General features: G+C 41.2%; 1 long non-coding RNA gene across 4 annotated transcripts in view; it reads right to left on the reverse strand.

The window, feature by feature from the left end:
• Positions 1-326: 326 nt before the first annotated feature.
• LOC106098327 (uncharacterized) overlaps positions 327-26,175 on the reverse strand; it is a 37,225-nt gene continuing 11,376 nt past the window's right edge. The window contains exons 1-8 of one of the 4 annotated variants that reach the window (XR_002062005.2): positions 8,825-9,458; positions 8,628-8,663; positions 8,227-8,538; positions 5,334-5,624; positions 4,932-5,225; positions 3,881-4,198; positions 1,600-1,737; positions 327-1,513 (exon numbers count right to left, since the gene is read on the reverse strand). This is a non-coding gene — a long non-coding RNA (uncharacterized LOC106098327). Of the gene's footprint in view, positions 1,514-1,599; positions 1,738-3,880; positions 4,199-4,931; positions 5,226-5,333; positions 5,625-8,226; positions 8,539-8,627; positions 8,664-8,824; positions 9,459-22,843; positions 23,389-23,467; positions 23,600-26,175 lie in introns of those variants that run through there. The other 3 variants (XR_002062002.2, XR_002062003.2, XR_002062004.2) reach the window with 3 other exon arrangements.

A 26,175-nucleotide genomic window follows, 5' to 3' on the forward strand; every position in this document is an offset into this window, starting at 1 on the left:
GTTTACTTACTTTTGTGAGATACTGGATATTAAAAAAAAAATGCATGCATCCACCCATGCTTGGCATCACCCATTGGTTATTGAAATCCCACCATGAAGCCTCAAGATGAGCAATTTTGCCATCATCCTCTTGGTGTTTTCAAACTGGTGTTTTCTTGAGTAAGGGGAAGATCTGACTAAGATCAGAACTTAGGGGACACAGCTCAATCAGTAGCAAGCAAGTTGCCTAAAGTGCATCATCATTTACAAAGTTAACATCATGTTGTGTTCAATATGACTGGGACGACACAACAGTTTTTACCCTTTTTCCATGCACTTCCAAAGAAGTGCATGGAAAAGGAGTGGGTGAAGCTAGAGCAGGTCATCTACTAATCGGAAGGTTGGTTCGATCCTTGGCTCCCACAGTCTGCATGTTAAATACATATACTGACCTCAAGTTGCTTTCTGATGCATCCACTGGAGTATGAATGTGTGTCAGTGTTAGATAGAAAACACTTAAGCATCAAAAGTGCTTGTATAAATGGTGAATGAGGCAAGTTGCCTAAAGCGCTTTGAGTGCTCAGAGCATAAAAGAGCTTTAGAAGAACAAGTCCATTTACCATTTCATACAAAAGGACGAGAGCTCATTACGAATGATAATGAACTGGTTGTGGTAAAGATACATTCTCATAGTTGTTTTCTTCATCACTAGTTTCCTCTTCTTCCTTATTGTCCACACTTGCTGAAGGCGGGGATACATTCTCATAGTTGTTTTCTTCATCACTAGTTTCCTCTTCTTCCTTATTGCCCACACTTGCTGAAGGCGGGGATACATTCTCATAGTTGTTTTCTTCATCACTAGTTTCCTCTTCTTCCTTATTGTCCACACTTGCTGAAGGCGGGGATACATTCTCATAGTTGTTTTCTTCATCACTAGTTTCCTCTTCTTCCTTATTGTCCACACTTGCTGAAGGCGGGGATACATTCTCATAGTTGTTTTCTTCATCACTAGTTTCCTCTTCTTCCTTATTATCCACACTTGTTGAAGGCGGGGATACATTCTCATAATTGTTTTCTTCATCACTAGTTTCCTCTTCTTCCTTCTTGCCCACACTTGCTGAAGGTGGGGATACATTCTCATAGTTGTTTTCTTCATCACTAGTTTCCTCTTCTTCCTTATTATCCACACTTGTTGAAGGCGGGGATACATTCTCATAGTTGTTTTCTTCATCACTAGTTTCGTCTTCATCACTAGTTTCCTCTTCATCACTAGTTTCTTCCTCATCTTGTCTGTGACAGTCTACACTCACACAGGCCTCCTTGGACTTTTTGTCATTAGGGCCTGCTTCCTCATAATCGTGATCATCATCACTCATTAGGTCCTCATAATCTTCATCGTCTTCATCCAGTCCAGGAGCTCCTCCTTTGATTTTTTCATTAGTGTCCACTAGATCAACATTCACAGAGTCCTCCTCATCATCCTCATCATCATCTTCACCTCCATACTTGTAAGCATTCCCGACTCGGACAGCCACTGAAACACAAATAAGGGAAAACAATGTGAATATGTAGTCTGATGAATATCAGATTAGTTATTGTTTAAAATTTGCGAGCACACACTTTGACTGTGGATGAGAGCTACAGGCTTCTTGGCTCGTCGTTGTCTTCTCCTGCGCGTCAGCCCTACTAATAATAGCAGCAGCAGGAGCAGCAGCAGGAGTCCAACAGATACTGAGGACAGCAGCGGCATCAAATTGACTAAGGAGAGAGAATTTGATCAGTTTGTCCATCAAAACACTTCTTCACATAATGAACTACTTTTCATTAATGTTTTAATTTAGAACATGTAACTTATTTTAAGTCTGTTTCAAGAATATGGCTACAGATCACTGAAAGGGCACTCTGCTCATCCTGTCAGCACTTCTCATCTCAACTGTCTCTAAAAGTTAGACATGGCCACCCGTTGGTTTGTTAAGTCCTGTTGTCAAGCCTTCTTAATCTCACCATTTTTGCCATTATGCTGTTTTGAAACCAAGGTCGTGTCCAAATTCATGGGCTGCATCCTCCTGAGGCCGCATTTGTAGACCGATTACGTCACAGCGACGCGCCGAAGGCTGTCCAAATTCGTAGACTCCTCCGAATGCAGCCGACAAATGCGTCCTCCTTTTCCCCGAATTTGAAGGATGGGTCGGGTGTGTCCTTCGTGGCCCACCATATCCCAGGATTCATAGCGCGGCCCAGCCAAACTCCAGTTTCCGGCAATGGCGGCCGCTACTAAGTTTTAAAATTACTTTTATTAATCTTTCTGGGTCACAAAATAAACTTTTAACATATTTTCAGGCGAGAATGTAGCTGTGTAAACTTCAAATATCTGCTCGGTTTATCAAGGTATTGCATATTTGCAAAAGTGCTTCGACGTTTTCGGAGACGTCTGTTACCCACCAGCTTGATAGCTAGCCGAGAGCTCGAGGGTCACTGAAGCCGCCGAGAACGGCACAACTCCCGGCACATCATTTTCAGATCACCGCGGACTTTCGCTACTCAGGTTAAACGTAATATATAAGTCACTTAGACAACCTAAAAAGGATATTGTTTGGCTTTTTTCAGTGTTTTATTTGTTCGTGAGTAAATCGGTTTGGCTGAGATTAAAGTTATTAGATTAGATTAGATAAAATAAAACTTTATTAATCTCCCGGGTGGTTTTCACACAGCTGAATAAACGTCAAACAGAAAACTGATTAAACAGAAGTGTGAGATGGTCGAGAATTTATGCCAGTGTCCTGTTATATTTTACATAGCAAGGAGCAGACGGCCGAGTTTATTAAACTCCACCGAGACAGCGGTGACGTTAATCAGAAGGCTAGACCGTCCAATTTCACAGCCGTTTACTTCCGGCCTACCCGACCTTCTGAGGACCCGGCCCACGTAGACCGCGAAGGCCGGGTCCTCATGAGGATGCAGCCCATGAATTTGGACACGACCCAAGTGTCAAACAATGGGTGGATCTGAGAAAATGAGGGACACTGCTTGCTCATGAAACGTTTCACCTACAGGGTAGGTCTGCCCTACAGCATAGCCAGCTTTAACCTCCAGTTTGACAATACTGCAGAACATAATGTCAATATTACAGACTAAGAGTAACATTCATCAAAATGATCATTGCTTTAATGTCTTATATTAAGTCTGACATCCTTTTTATTTGATCTTCATGATTTGTGACTAACTTTCACATAGAATGCAGGATAATGGTGTAACACACAGTGGACACAGTACCTCATCAAAAAGACCGGGTCTGTTCTGACTGAGTGACTGTAAGAGGTTTGGGTATACTTAACAGATTGTCTGAGAACATCACTGTAATAAGAACTGCTCTGCTAAGATCTTTTTTTTTTTTTATCCTCAAAAACAAACTGGGTTTTTCGAGGATGGCTGTAGCTCAGGGGGTAGAGCAGGTCATCTGCTGACTGGAAGGGTAGTAGTACAATCCCTTGCTTCCCCAGTCTGTTAATATTTTGCCCAAATATCCTTGGGCAAGATATTAACCCCCTGATGTATCCATCATAGTATGAATATTAGTTAGAAAGCATTGACAAGTATAGAAAACAGTGGTTGGGTAAATGTGGCGTGTTGTACAAAGAGCTTTGAGAAGAATAGAAAACTGTTATATAAGAATCAGTCTATTTACCATTTTATTTTTATACTCTACCATTTTCCTCCTTTATGACTTCTCTTTGTGGTCTTAAATGTATACATTTATAACAAGACTGGGAAACATAAGCTAATGCAATGGTCACAGTTTGCATGGTACATACAGCTACAGCTACCACAGTCAGATAGTCTGATTTTTTATGTTATTTTTTTGCTTTTATACGAAAATCCATGAATTCAACACTGTACTTACATTTAATGATGACACTAATCGGTGCAATTACAGCAGATGTGAATGTCCGTGTGGACACTGTGACCTCATACACACAGCTGTAGTTGCCCTGATGTTCATACTCAGCTACAGGGAAACTAAAGGAGGCTGAGTTGTTGACTGCTGGCTCTGTGAGGTTGGAGCCAGAGAAGCTGAGAATAAAATGTCCACTGGAAAATGTGGAGTTAATGGAACAGGTGAGGACAAAGCTGTAACCCCTGGTGATCTGTGCACCTTCAGGACCCCAGAAAAGTCCTGCATTAGGAGACGTCAGAGAAATGCTGGGCCTCTGCAGTCTCACTGTGTGAAAGAAAGACTAGGATTAAGAAGGGCAGCAGAAACAAGTCCAATGGTAGCATTTCATGCAAGTTAGCTTATTATTTATGAATCATCATTAACCAATCAACATTAGGATTTCGCCATGATTTTGTGATCTACCGAATGTTAACAGCTGTTTAATGTTCTACAGTGGCGATGTCAAACATAAGTCCCAGGGGCCAGAATCGGTCTGCCAAAGACTCCAATTCATCCCACTGGATATGTGTAGGAGGGCATAGATTTTTACGAATTCTAAAAGTGCATATTGTTTTCAAGTTTTACTGCTTTTCCTACTGGTAAAGATCCCTCTCGTGGTCATTCACATTACACTAAAGTAATTAAGTAATAAATAAATGTTGAAATGACAGAAAAGTTCTAGCAATTTTTTTATATAGTGGGTCAACAGTAATAAAACCAAAAAAAAACAAAACACAGTTTATTAACTGCAGCTGCGTTTCTGCGAGATTATGCAGAAAAACCAAGATGTACTTTTGAAATTGCGCTTTTTGTCTTATATGAAAAGTTTATATCTATATTTTTATTACATAGATAAACATAAATTAAAGCTGTTGATATCTTATGACAAGTAATTTCTACAGTTTATACAACAGTATTTGTAATAGCAAAAAGTGTAAAGATCTGTAAATTTGTATTATTTTTATTTAGTTGATCAGTTTTGATCTTTTTATTTTACTCTTTTATTTATTGCTCTTACCTGTGACACTGAGTATGACACTGTCACTTAACGGGGAGTTAAAGTCCCGACTTGGGCCCTTTTTCTGATACTGACACTGGAACGATCCCTCATCATCAAAGTCCACAGAAGAAATACTGAAGGTTGCAGAGTTTGTAGCTGAATTTTGGGTCCTGTTGAATGAATCTGATGTTGTCATCAGAATGAACGTTCCACCTAAAACCTGAGTTGAGATTGAACAAGTGATTGCAATGTTCTGACTCCAGGTCACCTCACCAGCAGGATTGATGGAGATATCGGGTTTTGGGAAGCTTACTGAAATAGCAACACAGAATTAAAGTTTTCATTTTATCACCAGTTTACTGATTAGATTATACAAAACAGAATGAACCATATAACTCAGGAAACTGGATTTATCCTTACCAGTAACAAAGAGTCCTACAGAGTTACTAAAGGGGGAGGAGAACTTTGAACCCTGAATGCTTTCCTCGTACTGGCAGTGGTACTGTCCTTCATGACTGAAGTTCACTTTGTTGATACTGAACGTAGCAGAGTTGGAATTTGAGATTTTAGTCTCCATGAATGAGCCAGACGTCTTCTTGAGGATGAAATTTCCATCTGATGCCTGAGTTGGGACTAAACAAGAGATGCTGACACTCTGACCCCAGGTGACCTCACCGTTACTTATGGAGATCCTTGGCTTGGGGGGGATCCCTGAAATAATAATTTGGCGTAGTGTTATTTAAGGCAGGCGCCGAATCAACTTCAGATGCTGTCCTGACAAATCAGCTGATCTCAGTGTCTGATGGTTCAACCAGTAACATTTTACACATCCAAATGGGAAATCTCATTTAGGAGCATGCTGTTTTTTGTCTTCATCAGTGTCATCTCTGCTGGAAGTGACACCTGTTCTGTTTTCCTATGAGACCTTGTTGCTCATGTCCTGATGTATGCACAGGGTTGCTCAGGGGAAATATGATGTCTTTGGAACTGAGCCATAGTTTTACAGTTACTCCTTGACTGTACTGGCACTAAGTTAAAAGAAGTTCAATATTTGTATTTGTATTGAGAGGCTGCACTAAGTGTCAAAATGACTCTGTCACTTGTTCTTCATGTTCTTTAAGGCTCACTGAGCATGTGGTAAATGTACACTGTATACTCCTTTTAACCTAAGCATCTCTGGTGTAATGCCAGCACTGAAACAGTAAAATGTGTAAAACACAGGCAATGGTTTTCTGGTCAGTATTTCAAGATTAAAGAGACATTTTTGGTTTGTTGGGGTGGTGGTCTACTAATCTATTTATCAAAAGGTCGGTGGTTCAATCCTGGACTACTCCGATATGTATGCCAAATATCCTTAGGGAAGATACTAACCCCAAGTTGCCCTCCAGTGCACCCATCAGAGTGTATATGTGTGAATGTTAGATAGAAAGCATAGAAAAAAAGTGCTTGTATGAATGACAGTGGTGTAAAGCGCTTTGATAATTTTTGTATTATCCATCCATGTTCTAAAGGATGGCACCCGCATTTGGTTTGCATTGCTTTGTTGGTCATTTGAAAAAGTTGCTGCTCTAAGCTTTGATAGCAACTTTATGAATGAGGAAATGAAACCAAGTTTCAGGCAGCTGGTTAATGTGCAGCAGGATGGCAGGATACTCTGTTGAAGAAAACCTGCCAAAGAGCTGGTTAAGGTTACAGTCTGTTTCTCAAATAAGTGACTCAGAGTGAACCAGACTCAAAAGTAACTTTACAAAACACATAGGCAGCACACAGATGATGAAACAGAGGAAAATCCTACAGAAGCCATGAAACCATGAAAGTATGGCCCCTGACTAGCATGCAATACTTGAATATGCACACATGTCCTGGATTAATTTTATTTATTTATTTATTTATTTATTTATTTATTTATTTATTTTTTTTTTTTTTTTTACACGCAGTTGGCCTGTCAGTGTTATCATTACATTAACCTAAATTTATTGAATAAATAACAAATACAAACAGAGCCAAAAGTACATTCTGAAGAACAGGAGAAAAAAAAAGGCAACTCCCTCCGCTCTCAACCCACAGACGTGTCTCTGAATTACTTCCCCATGTGTCACTGTCAAGTAGTAATACCACATTACTGCTGTTCATTGTGCCGCGCTGCTAAATTAGTCCTTTTCCTGTCAGCATCACCGTGCAAAGCAACTAATGCTTCGATTATGAGATCAAAGGTATCTGCAGGCAAGCTCAAGATCAAAGATAACGAACAGAAAGTACAGCAGCTGAAGAATAGTCACACAGTAGCAGGCAGGACGATTTCATCATTTGTTGAGGTGCTCGATGATACCACAGTAATGTTTCCCACAATATATCGACCTGCTGAACATTTTAAATTTTTAATTCAATCATCAAAAAGCTAACTTACAATTTCACACTGTATTTTCCTGTTGCCTACTTCATATTATTTATTGGATATAGAACTGTAAACTGTGTGTCATTTTTAACTTCACTGAGTATGTTTTAGTCGTACGCTTGATTAATCATGCTGATCTGTCTGTTGTGTGTGAAAATATGGCAGCCATGGTGGTGATGTTGATTTTGGTCATACAGACTGTAACATTACAGCTGAGAATGGACAGTCTTGTGAAAAAGAAAGTTTTCACAGAACTCTATGAACAATTAGAATAATTAGAAAGCAACTGAAAAAGTCTCGTTCAGGGTTTCGAATTTTGTTTTTATATTTGATCTTTACTCTTAAAACCTTAAACAGCACCAAGTCTGCAGCTGTGAGAGTAACATCTAAAACTGTTGGGAACAGGTTATGTTTTAGTTTAAAATCAGTTGGAAGTGTTACATTTTCACTGATTCTTTTATTTACAGCAGGCTCAATATAGATTCTCTGCTGGAGGTGAAATACTTTGAGAGAAATAAGACAAAGATAAATGAAGTTATAAATAGATAAACATTCTTGAATAATCTGTCCTAAAGTGACTGGAACAAAAGGAAATTAAACAAACTGATGCAGAAAAGCATTCAGGTTGCAGATGGAATCAGAAACTTTTGTTGATGTAATTATTACTGAAGAGATTTGTGTCTCAGAGAAAAAGAAAATCTTATTTTAAAAAACTACCAGGAAAGATATGCATTTACATTTTTGTTGGGAAATATAATTTACTAGTAAATGTTTTGTCCAATAAAGAAAGTGTAGTAAAAACAATATAATCTACTAATTACATTATTTATTAACGAAAAATAATAATCACTTCACCACTTTTAACAACTTTTATTATGAACTGATATCACGATAGAATTTAACTGAAAGTTTGCTCACCTGAACATGTGACACCAGCATCTTCACCATGTCCACAGTTATGTGTCCCAAATCCACTGTGTCGACACTCAGTAAGAGAACTTTCACTTCCTGAACAGGCCACATCATCAAGCCAGATTTTTCCTGTACCTTCACCAAAGTGAGCTGATTCATGGACACTCACTGCTGCCCAGCAGTGCAGCTGTCTGCAGACCACTTCAGCATCTTTTAAGTCCCAGTAATCATCACAGACTGTTCCCCAGGAGCCACTGTGATAGATTTCAACTCTTCCAGAGCACCGAGTGGACTCAGACCCAGCTAGTCTGATCTGACCTATCAAGAACAAAACAACATTTTAATATTTCCCTTAAAGGTTTTCCTTAAAAAAAAAAAAAAAAAAAAAGACATAGGAACAGACTGACCTCCAGCAGGTGAAGGTGAGGCCAGGAGACAAGAAACTATTGGAGAGGAAACCATGTCATTGCTTATTACATAGAAATGTTCTTGTTGATATGCAATGATGAATATTTGCATTGAAAACCAAACCCCAAAATCCTATTGATACTGTGCCTGTACAAAATTATAAAAACCATTATACATTATGGAAAATCTGTCTTACCGAGGGTCAAAAACTGCTGTCTGCCCCACATGGCGTGTCATTTATGAGATCCAGAGAACACTACAGAGAACCAAAATTGTTCACAGTGCTTGTCCTCCCGAAACACTTCCCCTTTCGTTTTGTCGCGTTTTGTTTTTTCCAATCAACCGACACGGAGCATTAAAACTATGCAGAATTAAAGTCTGAAGTTAAACACTTTGTCCAGCAAAAAAAAAATCGCATCTATACTTCTGACTGAATTTTATCATTCTGCTGTGTCTGCTGCCGTGAGTACAGATATGATCAATGAAATCAATTTAGTTTCACTTTAAGTTTATCGCCATTCGTTGTGAAAAGTGCCAAAGTGCGTATCTCCCGTCTCAGGCCCTTCTATCGGGAGATATTAGTCTCAAAAGATTGGAAAATGGGTACGATATTATCCACATATGTAAACTAAGATTTACATATGTGCGCACGCAATGATTTGTGTGTAATTTCGTGTACTCAGAAATGCGTGCAACAGTCCACACATGCAGTTCCACAAATCAAATAGTTCAATCAGTCATCATTCTCACTTTCAAAGACCTTCACGAGCTTACTCGTCTCTAAAAAATATTTCAATTGTTTTCGCTCACATCACGGTTTATGTGCTCGCGGAGTTTTGAGACATTTTTCACACTTTTCATCTTTTCACGGGGCTACAAACACAAGAGGCGTTCCATCCCCAAATGAAAATTTGACGTCTGAAATTCTTTTGAATCTTTAAGTTACTTCCAACAAAACGATTATTTTATTATTATTGTTTATAGTATTCAGCACATATTAATTACACTAACACACATACATACAAATATATGTCTGTAAGGAAAACAAACTGACGTCTGCACAGACAAACTGGAATCGAAACCTTCTCTAAAGCTGGGTTTGCAACTGAAAATCAGTTAAAGTTACACAGAGGTACCCTGAAACATGTTAGGTAAGCCTCAGATTCTTCAGAGGCTTTAACCGAGTGAAGATCAGAAAGTCTATCCAACCACAGAAAAGTGCTGGAGCCCGTACAGTACATGACCTACAAGCAATCAGTATTTCATCATATAAGTAGATTCTCTCATTTATGTTATGACACTGTGTTATGTTCCCCTAAAAAGATATCCAGGGATTGAGGGAAAGTGACAAAAGGTGTCCAGGGTGAAAAAAGGAGACAGGCGGGCAAAATGCTTAAATTAACAGGTTTTATTAATGTTTCTATTAATAAGTAAGCTAAAAGAGACAGACAAGCCACTTCACCTTTTAAAGAAAGAAAACAACGAAACTCAGCTGTTGGTCAATAAAACTGAAAAATAAGTTTTAAAAAAAGGGTTAGTCACCAAAGCACACTCCTCTCCACAGAGCAGGAGCAATCAACGACCATACTCACAGCTCACTAGGGGCAACCCAACATGGCTCTCTGGCACTAGAGCTCACCTTTCTCTGCCCTTAAGTATTCTTAATTGCTGATGGGAGTCAGCTGTACAAAAAGGTGCCACCTAAGGGCAGGAGAGATGGCAGGACACACCTACACAAGACCAATTTCAGGAGGAGGCCGTAGCACACTGAAATAATTCCAGTCTTTTTCTTTTTTTTTTTTTTAAAGGTACTTCTGAATACATTTTAAAAAAAAAATGTATATAGTGCATGACTGTGGTAAAAACTTTTTGCCCCCTTTTCCATTCTTTCCGTTTTCACACTCATTCATCCACATGGATGAATCCTTGGAGTACTAAATTCTCCACACTGATGTCTAGCAACCCTATCTAGTCTCCAAGCTAGAAGGGAAGAGGACTGTCACCACAGTGTTGCCACCAGTGTTGGTCAAGTTACTTGAAAAAAGTAATCAGTAACTAATTACTGATGACTTCCCCCAAAAAGTAGTCCCGTTACTTTACTGATTACTTATTTTCAAAAGTAATTAGTTACTTAGTTACTTACTTACTTTTTAAAAACATGATTTACAACCTGAATAGGTGATAAAGCGATAGATCTTTCAGCCCAGTTCTACTTTCTGCCTAATCCATCATATAAAATGTAATCAAATGGAAAAGTCTCTTTTTAAAACTTGTTTTATTAGTTTTAATCTTTTAACTTTATGCATCAAGCAAAAATTAAATTATATGCAACATTCTCTGACTGGAAGAAATTTGTTTAACATTTAAACCTATTTTCTGCACATTCCAGCACATAAAATAAAATAGGTGTTTGTGTTTACACTCAGTCTTTCAAATAGATGCAAGTAAAACACAGCAGAAAATAAATAAAATCAAAGACTCACCAGCGGTCCTGTTGCTCTATTTTCACCTGTATAGCAGGAGTGGGGTAGGCGGAGGTTTGCCCTGGTGCAGGTGTGCCGCAGTGGTCAGTGGAAAAATCCGCGAGTTTGTCTGTGAATTTCCCATTCCGTGGCAGCATACTCGGTGCTTGCTCGGAAGTTAAGGGTTTTTTTCGCTGTAAAAAGAAGTTTTCTTCCCACGCAGTGAACAGCGGGCGCTAATGTTTTAATGTGATCGTGGCTCAAGAGTTGGCAGTTCGTCTCGTAATCGGAAGGTTGCCGGTTCGAGCCCCTGCTCGGACAATCTAGGTCGTTGTGTCCTTGAGCAAGACACTTCACCCGTTGCCTACTGGTGGTGGTCAGAGGGCCCGGTGGCGCCAGTGTCCGGCAGCCTTGCCTCTGTCAGTGCGCTCCAGGGCAGCTGTGGCTACAATGTAGCTTGCTATCACCAGTGTGTGAATGGGTGGATGACTGAATGTAGTGTAAAGCGCTTTGGGGTCCTTAGGGGCTAAGTAAAGCGCTATACAAATACAGGCCATTTTACCATTAATGTTTTTGTCACTTTTTACGGAATCAAACTCAAAGTAAGGTCAGTACTTCAACGCTTTAAACGCTGCACGGTCATACTCTCTCCCGCACTCGATTCTTGATCTGCACACAGCTGTTGCCACGAACGCTGCACTCGCTTACGTCATTGTCATGAGACACTCACAAAAGAATCACGGTTTTAGTAACGCAGTAACGCAGCGTGCTTACGGGAAAGTAACGGTAATCTAATTACCTTTTTTCCAATAGTAATCCCTTACTTTACTCGTTACTTGAAAAAAGTAATCGCATTACAGTAACGCTATACACATCCTTATAAGGTCCAAGTTGAAGATAAGCTTTGTGAAATCACTGAAATAAGTCAGACTTGTGCATGCATGTCAGTGTAAGTTGGCTCGCAATTAGAGCAGATAAGGCGCTGATTTAAGGTAAAACCAGATAAGGCTTTGATGCAGCAGGTGTGTTATGTGGAAGCAAATGGGATAGATAGCCTTGATCAAATTCAAATTTTATTTGTCACACACAACCATACACAGTACGACATGTGGTGAAATGCTTATTGCTGTGCAATGCCCATTATTGACAGTAAATAATTTACAGATTTACAGATTATGACAAAATTTACAGATTTTAACTTAGAAATTTACAGTAAAAAAGAATGTGCAAATCACGATGTAAGAGACAAATGATAAGATATCATAAACAGAGTGCGTGCGGTGATGTGATGTATGAGAGTCCTACACCTGGTTCAGGGCCCGAATAGCCTGGGGGAAGAAGCTCCTCCTCTTTCTCTCTGTTTTGGCATTAAGGGAGCGGAAGCGCCCCAGGTAGGCCAATTATGGATCTTCGGATCCACATTATGTCAGCAGCTGTTCTCCACCGTGAACTATGTTAAAGACAAACACCGCTCACGCCTGACAGATGACAGCTTACAGTCCTGCGTAAACTGACTTCGTACAGCCCCGATTAGCAGACGCTGTGCGCAGAGGTTCAGGAGCAGAAGTTCCATTGTAAACATACCACGGCAGATGTTTGCATGAACATGCTTTTCAGCATCTCTATATTGACCACTTTTCACACACGGTTGCTCTACACATACAGCCGGTGTTCTGACAAACCATCCTACTTTGGCAAAATGTCCTACCGTAAGTAGTTTATGCACATTTCTGCTGTCACAGAGTAATTCCAGCACCAATTTAAGTAGGTATGACGGTTTGCCACTTAACTTTGCCCATCAGAGTATACTTGTAGCTCATATGCATACAGCCAGGATGGTTTGCCACTTCATTTTACCCGTTAAAGTATGCTCGTAGGTAACATTCACAAAGGTAGCATGGTTTGGCACTTAATTTTACCCGTCAGAGTATGTGTGTAGCTGTTATTTACAAAGGTAGGATGATTTGCCACTGAATTTTAGCTGTTAAAGTATGCTTCTAGCTCATATTCACAAAGGTAGGATGGTTCGCCACTTAAATGTAGCTATTAAAGTATGCTTCTAGCTCAGATTAACAAAAGTAGGACAATTTGCCACTAAATTTTAGCAGTTTAAGTATGCTTGTAGGTGACATTCACAAAGGTAGGATGGTTTGGCAGTTAATTTTACCGGTCAGAGTATTTTTCTAGCTAATATTCACAAAGGTAGGACAGTTTGCCACTGAATTTCGTGTTGTGCGCATGAACAACGGGTAGGATGGTTTGCCAGGTAGGATGGATTCCCAGAACACCTGTTCAACACCGGCTGTAGCTTTTCAGCTCACAGCCCGACACATACCAACACAACAGCATAGATAGCACAGACGTTAAGACGGCGAGGTGTGATTGCGGGTGTCGCTCAGGTGCGTCCGCCTCCCCTGCGCCCTGCCGCACGCATTAACCAGGTAAAATACATATTTAGGCAGAATTTTGCAAATATCTATTTTTAATTTTTCAGCAGCATAATGCTTTTTTACCAATTATTTTTTAAAACTCAGGTCAAGGCTCCAACAGCCCAAAGGCGATATAAGGGTGGCGGCTCACAACAGTTTTTGTTTGCTACATGGATCATTTTAGTTCAGCTGGGTGTCTTTCCTTTTGTTATATTTCTTTAAGAGTTCAAAATGTGTTGATTACATAAATAAAATGTAATTTTCTCTGTAGCACTTCATGGATTTCATAAGCAACACACTTAAGTTGTTGCCACAAAGCATAAAGGTAAAAAACAATATATACAGTGTTATCTTCATTTTAGATGTCAAAAAGTATTTGCGGCTCCCAGTGTTTTCTTTTGCGTGGAAACCGGGTCCAAATGGCTCTTTGGGTGTAAAAGGTTGCAGACCCCTGTGCTAGGACCATGACAAGTCCTGAGTGATGTGGACACCCAGGTACTGGAAACTGTCTACTCTCTCCACTAGCTCTACAAAGCAGATATCGCTAGTTTAGAAGATGAAAGGAGCACAAGAAGGAGACTTGGCTCTCAAAAATAACAATGTGCAATTAATTAAAAAAAACAAGCAAACATGGATGTCCACTTATGATCGCAACATAGGTTTCATTTAGTTTGGTTTAGTTTTAAATATAGCCGGGGATCGGCTCACCAGTGCCTCCGTTCTTGGCCGCCACCTGACACACATTGCACCCAACCCCTACGCCGCCTCCTGCAGGTGGTGGACCTATAGGAGGATGGGCCCATGTCCCTTTGCAGAGAGGTCTATTAACACATAGTGAGTGAGAAAGGTGACTGGAAAGGAAAAACTCAATGCATCATGGGAATCCCCCGGCAGCCTACGTCTATTGCAGCATAACTAAGGGAGGATTCAGGGTCACCTGGTCCAGCCCTAACTATATGCTTTAGCAAAAAGGAAAGTTTTAAGCCTAATCTTAAAAGTAGAGATAGTGTCTGTCTCCCGAATCCAAACTGGAAGCTGGTTCCACAGAAGAGGGGCCTGAAAACTGAAGGCTCTGCCTCCCATTCTACGGAGGGATATGGTACTACAAGGTCATTAAGATAAGATGGGGCCTGATTATTTAAGACCTTGTATGTGAGGAGCAGGATTTTGAATTCAATTCTGGATTTAACAGGAAGCCAATGAAGGGAAGCCAGTATAGGAGAAATATGCTCTCTCTTTCAGTTTCAGTTTTCAGTTTTCAGTTTTATTTGTCATATGTAAGTTAGCACAAGGTCAACATTGCAATGAAATGTATTTGACGAGCAGAAGACAGTCACTCAGCAGAATGGTACAGTAGAAAAAAAAATAGTAAATGGTAAATGGCCTGTATTTGTATAGCGCTTTACTAGTCCCTAAGGACCCCAAAGCGCTTTACACATCCAGTCATCCACCCATTCACACACACATTCACACACTGGTGATGGCAAGCTACATTGTAGCCACAGCCACCCTGGGGCGCACTGACAGAGGCGAGGCTGCCGGACACTGGCGCCACCGGGCCCTCTGACTACCACCAGTAGGCAATGGGTGAAGTGTCTGGCCCAAGGACACAACGACCGAGACTGTCCAAGCCGGGACTCGAACCGGCAACCTTCCGATTACAAGGCGAGCCACGATCACCCCATGATCGTGGCTCAAGAGCAAAGTATTAATAAAATATAGTAAAAAAAAAAGATTAACAGTTAACAGACTAAATATATATATGTATATATAAATATATGTACACACTAGTAATTAAATAAAGAAAATCTTAAATAGGAATGTGACGGGGGGGGCAAATGGGATATTGCACAGTGGCAGGAATGAGCAGCAGTACAGACTGAACAGTTCAAAACTTTTTAGTGGCAGTTAGTACAGTATTGCTCATTTTTTACCTAATATAAATACCAATAAAGTGAAGTGACCAGTGCAGATTGTACAGTGTACTTGTGAAGCTGAAGGGTAGCTTCTGAGTGCATCCTGTGGAGTGTGTTGTGTGTGTTTAAGTGTTGTGGTTGAGGTGTCGTATGGCTTATTGGTAGAAACTGTTTTTAAGTCTTGTAGTCCGAGCAGACAGACTCCTGTAACGTCTGCCAGATGGTAACAAGGAGAGAAGCCTATGTGCTGGGTGGCTGTGGTCCTTGATGATGCTGTGTGCTCTGAGGTGGCATCGTTGAAGATAAATGTCCTGAATGGCAGGAAGCCTCGTGCCAGTGATGTGCTGTGCTGCCTTCACCACCTTCTGTAGTGATTTATGGCTGCTAGCAGAGCAGCTTCCGTACCAAACTGTAATTCAGCTCATCAGCAAGCTCTCGATCGTAGAAATTTGAGATGATATTAGTGTTCATGCCAAACTTCCTCAGCCTCCTCAGGAAGTAGAGATGCTGGCGAGCATTCCTGATAGCACTGTCTATGTGAAAGGTCCAGGAGAAGTCCTCAGTGATGTTGACTCCAAGGAATTTGAAGCTGCTGACCCTTTTGACCTTGACCCTGTTTATGTGGATGGGCTGGTGTTCCCTGACTGATCGTTTCCGGTAGTCTACTATAATTTCTCTAGTTTTGCTGATCTTTAGAGACAGGTTATTTTCCAAGCACCGCTTGTACAGTGCCATCACCTCCTCTCTATAGGCCGTCTCATCGTTGTATGTGATGAGGCCTATGATGGTTGTGTCATCCGCAAACTTGATAATGGTGTTAGACTTATGTTTAGCAACGCAGTCGTGTGTAAACAGGGAATAAAGGAGGGGGCTAAGCACACAACCCTGTGGCATTCCTGTGTTTAGAATGAGTGATGAGGAGGTGTGCTTACCAATTCTCACCACCTGGGGCCTGTTTGTGAGGAAGTTTAGAATCCATCTGCAGATTGGTGTTCCCAGCCCAAGGTCGACGAGCTTCGAGGCAAGTTTTGAGGGGATGATGGTGTTAAATGCCGAGCTGTAGTCGATGAAGAGCATTCTTGCATATGTATTCCCTTTTTCCAGGTGAGTGAGGGTGGTGTGCATTGCCAGGGTGATGGCATCCTCTGTGGCTCTGTTTGTCCGATAGGCAAACTGAAGAGGGTCCAGTGTGACAGGGAGGGAGGAGCAGATGTGACCTTTGACCAGCCGCTCGAGGCGCTTCATGATGACGGATGTCAGTGCAACAGGACGGTAGTCATTCAGACAGGAGACCACTGATTTCTTAGGAACGGGAATGATGGTGGATGCTTTGAGGGACGTGGGGACCACTGACTGCCTCCCTGAACCGGGAGAGGTTGAAGATGTTGGTGAACACCTCTGCCAGCTGGTCGGGACACGCTCTGAGAAGCCGGCCTGGGATGCTGTCCGGTCCCGGGGCTTTGTGAGGATTGACCTTTTTGAAAGTCTATCTCATAGCTTCTGTTTTGAGAGTTAGAGTTGCAGCCTCACTGTCCTCCTGAGGATAGAGGATCTGCTCTCTGTTGTCTGAATCAAAACGAGCATAGAAGTTGTTAAGCTCGTCTGCGAGAGTTGCGGTGGGCTGAGCACTGCCTGTGTTGTCCTTCTTGTAGTCAGTGATGCAGCGCAGTCCATTCCACAGTCGCCTGGTGTCAAAGCTGTGGTAGCTGGACTCCATTTTGTCCCTGTAGTCCTTTCTGGCCTTTTTTATGGACTTTCGGAGGTCATACCTGGCTGCTTTATATGCATCAGCATCCCCGGAGTTAAAGGCAGAGGTCCACACTTTTAGCTTGGCACAAATGTCTTTATTTACCCAGGGTTTCTGATTTGGAGTCAGTACTCTTGCTGCAGCATTTTGGAGTAACTGAAGGCTTTTCAGGGAGTTTTTAGGACTTCCTGATAATAATGAATTACACTAGTAGGAAGTAATAAATGCATGAACTAGTTTTTCAGCATCACTCTGAGACAGGATATTTCTAATTTTAGAGATGTTGCGCAAATGGAAGAAAGCAGTCTTACATATTTGTTTAATATGTGCACTGAAGGACATGTCCTGGTCAAAAATGACTGCAAAGTTTCTCACAGTGTTACTGGAGGTCAAGGTAATGCCATCCAGAGTAAGAATCTGGTTAGATACCATATTTCTAAGATTTTCAGAGCCAAGTAAAATAACCTCAGTTTTATCTGAAGTAAGAAGCAGAAAGTTAGCGGCCATCCAGGTCTTTATGTTTGCTTTATATTTTTTAATGCTTTATGTCTTTTTGTTTTTTCTTTGTTTTTGTTCACAAAAATGTGTCTCTAATAAAACCTCTGTAACTGTGTGAAAATAGGAAAAGTTTTTGTTTTCACTTTCTGAAATTTCTAGGGGTTTCTAGGGGACCCTCAAGGTCACCTTACACACCTTATACAATTAAATAAAGTAAACAAAAAACCCAACTATAACATCTTTCAAGCTAGTATAGTATAGACCAAGTCTATAGTCTAAGACCAAGTTAGAATAAAGTTGACAGTTGATTATATTAAAAGAAGAGGACAATTATTGATGAAGATTTGCAATTTTGGCATTGAAAAAAGCCCATAAATTCATTACAGACAGCAGCAGAGAGTGAACGTATGGTAACGATATCTGGAGGTCTAACCATATTGTATTATATGGAGAACAAAGTACGAGTGTTTCCTTCAGCACACAGAATAATAGTAGTATAGCAAACACATTTAGCATGACAAATAGCTTCTTTACAATTGTATTGTATATGACTGAGATACATGTTCTTATGAATAGTAAGTCCAGTTTTTCTGAAGAGACATTCCAGGCGGTGGCCAACAGCTTTAAGCTGGCGAAATTCAGATGAATATCAGGGGACAGAATGGGGGAAGGAAACGTTTGAGTTTTCTGAGAAACCAAGGTATCTAAGAGTTTGACGAGTCCATTGTTATAGTGAGATACCAAGTCATTTGTGGAAGCTGAAGCATCTATGGTCATTAGATTATAAATGCAAAGGGAAAGAGCTGATAAATCAATGCCCATAATGTTTCTAAAATTAAGAGAGCATGTTAGATTACCTTTGTATAGTTGGAGACTAACACGAATGAAACTAAATTATGATCTGAAAAAGATATGTCCGATACAGCACAGTTCATCGCTCGGACTCCAGTACAACAGATAAGGTCTAAAGTATGTCCTTTGGAGTGTGTGGGAACAAGTATTTATTAGTCTAAGCCAAAATTCTCCAGATAGGAAATATAAAATGTTTTTTAAACTAATTTGATGCTCTGTCCATGTGGCTATTAAAATCTCCCAGCAATGTTATATTTGAACAGTAAAAAGTAAAATTAGGACATGAGCTTTTGGTAAGTAGTTGTTGGTTTTGTGAAGCAACCGATGATGGGGTAACTCTCCTGGCTCACTCAGATTCCCTGTGGTTACGGAGGAAGAAAGGAGCTTTCCAGAATGCATATGAGAATTTTTCTCAAGGGATACTAATGTCCTTGCATTATATGCAATGACCTTCATCTTGGCTGCTTGTTTGCGATAAAACAGCTTCCAGGACCTGCTGTGAGGTGGGGTACAAACGGCTCTGAAAAATCATGGTAATCTAGAATGGGTGCCTGTGTTAGATAGTGTGTCAACTGGTTTAGGGCATCTTGGTGACTCTCAATCCATCCAAGTTCTTCTTAAGCCCAGACCCATTCTGGCTGGTGAAACTAGTGAATGGCAATTTCTGTCCTTCTGTTCTGTCTCCTCAATGTGACAAAAGGTCCGTAAGTCTTTTCTCAGAGTCATTCTGGTGCTTCAAACACTGCAGACTGACTTGCTTCTTTCTCACTTACTCCAGCTGCACTTTAAACTGGATCCACAAAGCTTCAATTTATTCTTCCAGAACACATCATGCTTTTGCTTGAGCTTGTTGGAGTTGATCATACTCCTGTTTCAATTCATCTGTCTCAAAAGCTACATCAGATGTATCTCTGCTTTAGTCACAGGATGTTCTGTGGTCATAATTGAATTGCTGGGTCAAGCTGAATCAGAGCTAAGAGTGTCCTTTAAACGTGACCCTTGCTGGTTTGCTGCACTTGAGATACTGGCACACCTTGTTAAGTTTGGGATTTTGAAGTGTCCATAACACTGTGTTGATCTCAAGCTGACATCTTCCATCTTTGTCAGATGTTAGCTTAAAATGTTGTAGCTGATTATCTAGAGCAGTGGTTCCCAAAGTGGGGGGCACACCCCAAATAAAGTTTGGGAACCACTGGTCTAGAGAATGAAATATCGTAAATGAACTAGTATTATTCTGGCTGTTGACTTGTCAGAATATGTTACACACTGAAGGAAGACAATGTTCGTACAGGCACACAATGTTTATTATTCGGCATTCTGCCACACATGAAAGTTCAAAATTATTATTTAATAAGCTTCCACCTGCAGAAAATGTTCCACCCCTAGGACTGATATATAGTGCTTTTCTACTTTCCCTGAGTAATTCAAAGCACTTTATACAACATGCCTAACTCAGCCATTCACCCCAGTGCTTTTTTTCTATGCTTGAGGGCTTTATATTGAATATTCCCACACATTCATACTCCAGTAGATGTATCAGGGAGCCACTTGTGGTTAGCATCTTCCCCAAAGATATTTGGCATGCAGACTGAAGCAGCCAGGTATCGAATCACCAACCTTCAGATAAGTACAGTCATGCCAAGTGTCATAGGGTAAAAAGGGGGTAAACCCCAGACAGATCACCAGTTTGTTATAGAGATCCAGACAACCAGTCACACTCATACCTTCTGCCAATTCAGAATCACCAATTTACCAAAGCCCATGTATGTTTTTGAACTGTAGGGGGAAGCTGGAATATCTGAAGAGAATCAATGCAAACACAACAAGAACATGCAAACACCACCAAGATTCAAACCCAGGACCTTCTTTATTTGAGACAGCTGTAATGACTATGTGCTGTTATTTTAAAATGTTATAGTTTAAACAAAAAAATGTTCAATCTCTGTAGGCACTAGTTAGTCACAGGTTAACCGTCACCTCACACAGGAGTCTTTATGTTAACCATGTACATGGTATCTTATTTTGTATCATGTTTTTTCCTTTCATATAGTTTATGTATCAGGCTGTATGCTCTGTGCAAATTTTCCTTCATCAGAAATTAACTGACAACTGAGAAGGGACCTCAGCAGCTGCTCATAACTGAGCACTTATTACAAATAGAGAACTTGTATTTGAGGGTGGTTGTGGTCCCTAACCTGTGCAAATACTAGGGGTCGACTATATATAGGACATAAAGGAGGGTGAAATCATCTTGTCATCTAAATCGTTGATACAAGGTGCTAAATATGTGTTTTGATAAGATCAACAAAGATAATGTAAAGTAGTCACACAAACTTTAAGTAAAAAAAAAACTTACATGAGTTTGAATATAAAAATATGCATTATCTATTCATACAAATATACTGTATTTACCTCTCCAGGATCAAATTTGACACCTTGTCACCAGGACTATACTGAATATGTACACGGACACCTGAAGTAAACATTCGTGTTACTTGTGCAAATACGACATGTTGGAAATAAAAAAATATAACATAAAATAATAGGATGAGTACAGCAAGCAACAGCTGGATTAAGATATAGAGCTTTTTGTTCTATTAAGCTTTTTTTGTAAATCAAGGGTTTCTGCAAAATTCTGGCCAATAAGCTTAAGTGAGGTTATACAAAGAATAGAAAAAAAGGCTAAAACAGGTTTTTGAAGTCGAGATCTTCACAGTCATGGCTAAAAAGCTAGAACAAGTGAATTTAATATTTAGGGCAACTAATAAATTCTTATATTACATGGAAAATATTCAAATTGTTGAAATTCTAACATTTTAACATTAAAAGACAGTTTTAAGGGATCATCTTAGAATGTTAATAAAGGATGCATAAACCCACCCTTGGCTGACATCACCTACTGCAAAGTCTCAAGCTGAGCAATTTTGCCATTTTGGTCTGGGTGTTTTAAAACTGGGCATCATGAACAAGGTGCAGATCTGACTGAGAAACTGAGCCCAATCAGAAGCAAGCAACTTGTGAATCTCATAAAGATTACCCTGCTTTATCCTTCTTTTGACTCTAATGTGCATGATGATTTACAGTCATATGTGTTCAGTATTTTAAACTTGAAAATAGCAATTGAGGCCATGAACACAACAGAAAGGTTTTAAGGTCATGAGTAGGGATGGGTACCGGTGTCCGGTGCCATGATGGCACCGGTTCTGACATAAACAGTAGTAACCAGACCGCACATTTTGGTGCTTTATGTCGGTGCTTTTTTTTTCCTGAGCCAATTCTAGCCGATCATTTTACGTTTCCGAGGATAGTAGGCGGGGCCAGGTACGTACGTTTTTTTAGAGCAGAGCTACAGATTAAAAATGCCCAAGGCGAAGCGATCAAAAGTCTGGCTGTACTTCACAGCAAAAGATGCAAACTCAGCAGCCTGCAACAAGTGCTTTAAGCTGATACTGTGATACTGTCAAAGGAGGTAACACTTCAAATCTGATGAAACACCTGGCGACGCATAGCGTTTTTTTTTAAAGCCAAGAAATGCGCCGTGTTTGATAGCTTGCTGCGAGACCTCACACCGTGCACACTACTGCGGGTGTGGTGCCTGTTATCGGAGCCGGAGTTAGCAACATCCCCCAAAAACCCGAAGAGGAGAGTCCTGGCCCCTAGCCCTGTCAGCGTAGCAGAAATGATGACGGATGATGATGGCAGCAGCAGCCGTTCTCCTCTGCGTGAGTAGCTTCATGTTGTTCGTGTGTAATTAACGTTGAGTACGCTAACCACATTATTACATTAATGCATGTAAGGTGAACTAGCAAACACCGTCGTAGTTACATGCGGCTGTCTTCTTGTTTGATGGCAGATACTCCCTTCACCCTGGCCAAAAAGGCTAAAATGACCGAAAGAAAAAGTGGAAAACAGTTAAACATGAGAGGTTTTTGGACCAATTTTGTGTTCTCCATTCTTTAAGCACCGGTTTGAGCACCGGTTTGAGCACCGTTTAAGCACCGGCACCATTTCAAAAGTACCAGTTTGGCACCGGTATCAGATAAAACCTAAATGATACCCATCCCTAGTCATGAGGTCACACAGCAAGGAAGCCACAGACCTCCATACAAGATGGCATCTTTGCAACAAAAGCAGTCACCTCCTGTTGGCCATTAGAAACAAAATTTATGTCTTCCACAATGGCATCACCTTTCAGACCCAGAAGGCAAGTCTACCTTTTATATGCAGCCTGTGGGCATCCATATTGTTATATTATGCAGTATGTTACAATTACAGGAAGCCAAGCTAACTCATTAAACATACTGGCCAAAAGATTTTTTTGGTTGCAGTTGTATTTAGGTAAAGTTATTATCAATGAATCAATGAATATCAATGAACTGCTGATAGTCAGGGTACATTCTCATAGTTGTCCTCTTCATCACTAGTTTCTTCTTCTTCATCATTATCTACACCAAGCAAGGGTGGGGATACATTCTCATAGTTGTCCTCTTCATCACTAGTTTCTTCTTCATCATCATTATCTACACCTGGTGGTGGTGGTGGTGATACATACAGCGAGGGTGGGGATACCTTCTCATAGTTGTCTTCTTCATCACTAGTTACATCATCTTCATCTTCTCTGTGATCACTTACACTCACACAGGCCTTCCTGGCCTTCATGCAATTGGGGCCTGCTTTCTTGTAATCATGATCATCATTACACACTGGCTCCTCATAGTCATTGCTTCCCTCTTCATCCACTCCTGCAGCTCCCCCTTTCATTTTTACATCCATTAGATCAACATTCACATAGTCCTCATCGTCTTCATCACCCTCATTGTCTCCCCACATGTAAGCATTCCCGACTTGATCAACAACTGAAACACAAGGGAAAACAATGTCAATATGTAGTCAAACAATCTGATGAATAATTGCCTAAAATTTGTGAGCACACACTTTGACTGTGGATGAGAGCTACAGGCTCCTTGGCTCGTTGTTTTCTTCTCCTGAGGAGAACCACTAACAGCAGCAGCAGGAGCAGCAGCAGGATTCCAACAGCTACCGATGACAGCAGCGGCATCAAAGACACTAGAAGGACAGCATTCAATCAGTTTGATCAAAAACTTCCCTGGTGTAATGAATTACTTCTTAGTTAAGTTGCTAATCTAGAGCAGTGTTTCCCAACCACTGTGCCGCGGCACAGAGGTGTGCTGTGAGAGATCGTCAGGTTTCCCGTGGGAAATTATTTAATTTCAATTAATTGGTCCAAAAATAAAATTTACTAATTACTGCAAATAATAAAATCATTGTTGGACATCTGTCCTTTCAATGCAGTGATTCGTAGAGGAATTACTCTTTCATGTCAGTGGGTGGCAGTGAATGAAGGAGTGAATGAAGCCTTTTTTTTTTGTCACTTGCAGTTGCCTGCAGTGAAATTGGACCCCTTCCAACCATACATACATTACACAAACATTCCAGAGGATGGTGGAGTCAAAGAGGAGGTACTGCCTCCAGAAGGAGATGGTGGTTAATAAAAGATTAGATTATAGCCAATCTACAACACATGCATTTCAAAGTTTAGATATGCAAGAGAGCATACCTACCACGAACACAGTGGAGACTGTCAGAAAACAACTACAAGAAGACAGCTCCTTGGAAGACAGAACCAGCTTCACCCCCGACCAGATTTGCACACTGTTAGACCTCTGCCTTACCACCACATATTTTAAATACAACAACAGTTTTTACAGACAAAAACATGCATGTGCCATGGGCTCCCCGGTGTCACCTATTGTAGCCAACCTTTACATGGTGGAAAGAAAGGCTCTTGGCTCTTTTAAAGGGAGAGTATCTAGCCGCTGGTACAGATATGCGGCGGCACCTGGGTCAAAATCGAGACCCAAGAAGTAGAATCCTTCACTGTTCACATCAACACTGTGGATAAAAACATAAGGTTCACCAGGGAAGACACAAAGGATAACTGTTTGCCATTCCTGGACTGTGCCGTGCACATTGACGGGAATGGAAACCTCAATGTTGAAATTTACCAGAAGCCCACACACACGGACCAGTACCTCCTCTTTGACTCCCACCACCCTCTAGAACACAAACTTGGAGTAATCAGGACCCAACAACACCGGGCAGAACATGTTCCCTCTAAGCCTGAAGGAAAAAAGCGGGAACACGCACATGTAAAGGAGGCTCTTAAAACATGTGGTTATCAGCAACGAGGCACAGAAAAGAAGATCAGACACCAACTCTTGAGGATCAGAAAGACAAACGCAACAACCTTGTCATCCCCTATTTTGCCAGTTTATCAGAAAAACTCAGGAGAGTCTTCTCCAAGCATGACATCCCAGTGTACTTCAGACCCAGCCACACACTCAGACAAAAACTGGTTCATCCCAAAGACAGAACTCCTAAACACAAACTTAGCAACATAGTATATGCTGTACAGGGTAGTGAATAATGCTCAGACCTGTACATTGGAGAGACCAAATAGCCATTTAATAAACGCATGGCACAACATAGAAGACACACCTCAACGGGACAAGACTCAGCTGTCCATCTGCATCTAAAGGACAAAGGTCAGTCTTTTAGGACACCAATGTTCACATTTTGGACACAGAAGACAGATGGTATGAAAGAGGAGTGAAAGAAGCCATCTATGTGTACTGTGAATGTCCATCTTTGAACACAGGCGGTGGTTTACAACACCAACTTTCTGCCATCTATAATCCAGTTTTGAGATCCCTTCCAAGACGCCTTAATGCCCACTCACCTCCTGGGCTGTCTGACCTCAGGAAATCACATGATAGAGTGGGGCTAGGTTTCACAGCAGGTTCATCCAAAACCTTGACTGATTGTGACCTACACCCGTTTTCACACCTTAACTTGTGCGATTAGGTAGAGGATCAACAGGGGGTTCATGACCCCCTTGGGGGACACTCACCAAGGAATTAAATCTGGGACTCTCCACCATTTGACTCTTAGTGTCATGGTCCTGGGTCGATGACCCAGTGTTTTAAGTTTTGTATCATTATTGAATTTTGATTTTGTCATAGTTTATCTTTTCTAGTCTTTTGGTTCCTGTGTTCTATGGTCTGCTGTATTCCCTAGTCAAGTCCGCGTCTGTTATGTAGGTAGGGGAGGAGCTGAACAGGCTCTGCCGCATAATGGATCGCATCATCGGGTGTGCGGATCTAAGAGTGGTTTCCACGGGATTGGCGGCTGTGGACGCCATTTTGTCGCGGGAGCCACGGTTGCGGCAGTTCCCCCACCTCATCGAGGCGTTCGACTCCCTGGGCCCCCTTAAGGAGGAGCTTCGTGCCCGTGTGCTGGCCCAGAGGGTCCTGAATGCCGCCTCAGCACCCACAACTCCGCCCTGTAAATGGGTGTCGTCGCCGCTGCCTCGCGAGCCAGAGGCTGTGAGAGTTGGAACGCTGAGGCCCACTTCCACTCTGCCATCGTCTCATCTCTCTCATCGGCTCCCTCATCTCCGCCACAGTCAAGTTGCACTGACCAGCACACAGAGACGGTGGAGGCCATAGATTTTGGTGACGATGAGCGGCAGCAGGTGTTACGGGCGTATCGGGAGGAAGAGCTCCGTTGGAAGCCTTGGCTCATTCCCGAGGAGGAGCTCCCACCTGTCACCCTGCTTCGGA

Source organism: Oreochromis niloticus, linkage group LG4, assembly GCF_001858045.2.
Source record: "Oreochromis niloticus isolate F11D_XX linkage group LG4, O_niloticus_UMD_NMBU, whole genome shotgun sequence".
NCBI classification, from domain to species: Eukaryota; Metazoa; Chordata; class Actinopteri; order Cichliformes; family Cichlidae; genus Oreochromis; species Oreochromis niloticus.